Source organism: Poecilia reticulata, linkage group LG3, assembly GCF_000633615.1.
Source record: "Poecilia reticulata strain Guanapo linkage group LG3, Guppy_female_1.0+MT, whole genome shotgun sequence".
Lineage (NCBI taxonomy): Eukaryota > Metazoa > Chordata > Actinopteri > Cyprinodontiformes > Poeciliidae > Poecilia > Poecilia reticulata.
In genome coordinates, this window is record NC_024333.1 from 14,097,646 (window position 1) to 14,099,220 (window position 1,575).

The window sequence follows — 1,575 nt, forward strand, 5'->3', positions numbered from 1 at the left end:
AGTTTGATTTACTTGGAGTTATATTGTGTTGTTTAAGTGTTCCCTTTATTTTTTTGAGCAGTGTATATTGCACTTTGGTCACAGCGATGTCCCACATATGTGACACCTCAGTCAACACCTCCACACAATAATTCAGTGCATGAGTGACAACTTTTTTTGTCACTCATGCAAAAAAAGTTTGCATGAGTGACATGCAAACTTTGCAAACTGCAAAGTACAGTTAGCTTTGCTAGCATCACCTCCACAGATCTTACCTTTCTTCAGGTTTTCCTTCCAAGTGACGCTAAAAGGTAGACGAAGTCCCCACCGTCTGTGAAAGTGAAGCGCTGCTGATTTTACATGTCGGTATATCTATGATTTATGCATTACTTATTTTGTTTGTTTTTACCTTTTTTCTATGGACATTTTTTGTGTTTGGAATAAAGATATGATTGATTGGTCTTCTTAAAAGGTAGAGTCTTTGAGAACGGTTCTTAAAAATATAGTCAGTGTTTTCAGAAAAGTTGAGCTGACTGTCCAGGAACGACTCAAGGTATTTAAAATTTGCCACAGCTTCAACAGGTTGGTCATCAAGTGAAACTGGAATCCCTTTCAGTTCTTGTTTATCTCATTTAATTAGTTCTACTTCCTTAAGAAAATGAAAAGGTATATTCTTTTGTGAGGGAATTTATCTTTTACTGTTCCAGTAATGCCAGAATTAATAATAAATAATAAATACATTGTGGTATTCTGATTTAGTAATGAAATTAGATTAGTTGTGTCACCACCCCCAAGCCACTAGAGGCAGTAGCAAGCTGAAAAGATGTGACTCAGGAGCAGATTTAGTAGAACACAGAAAGCTACAGAATTTGTTAAAAACTGAGCTGCGCTGAAGTAAATAAAATAAATAAGTTCAAATACATTGTGAGAGTGAAACTCCTTCTTAAAGGGGAAAATATATCACAGATTTCAAAAGAAAATAAAAACGGAAGTATAGGAAATAGCGCCACCTTCATTTCCCGATTGCAATGGTCCCATTTCCAAATGAGGTAAGAGACTGAACATAGACATAAATTATGTCTATGAGAGTGACAATGATCCGTCCCCGCCCCTTTCTGATTGCTGCAGTGAGGTCCTTCTCATCCTATGTCCGTATAGTTCTGGCCTTCAACTATTACCAGGGCCGTGCAGAGGCCACTACAGGGGCAGGTGCTCAACAAAAAAAGGGCCCATCTAACCACCTTCTAGGACAGAATATTAACAGCCTCTCAGCTTTCAGAGTTTAATAAACAATGATAAATTGTGAGATATACAATCAAAGCTAAGGAAAATCTCCATATAGAGCATAACACTATGCCTATGTAAGATATGTTATTAGTAATTTCTTTCTGCAGGTCTACTTTGTTATAGGAAAGTGTTGCAATATTCAAACCCGCAATTTARCAAGATATGTAAATCAGAGCTGGACCACCAGACATATTTTGTCTTTACAGAATTACACTATTAAAATATAAACAAGGACACAATGCAACCTTTTAGTGTACAGTAATCTATAAAACAAAGATCTGCCTGTTTGCTACACTTGCAGTGGAGATG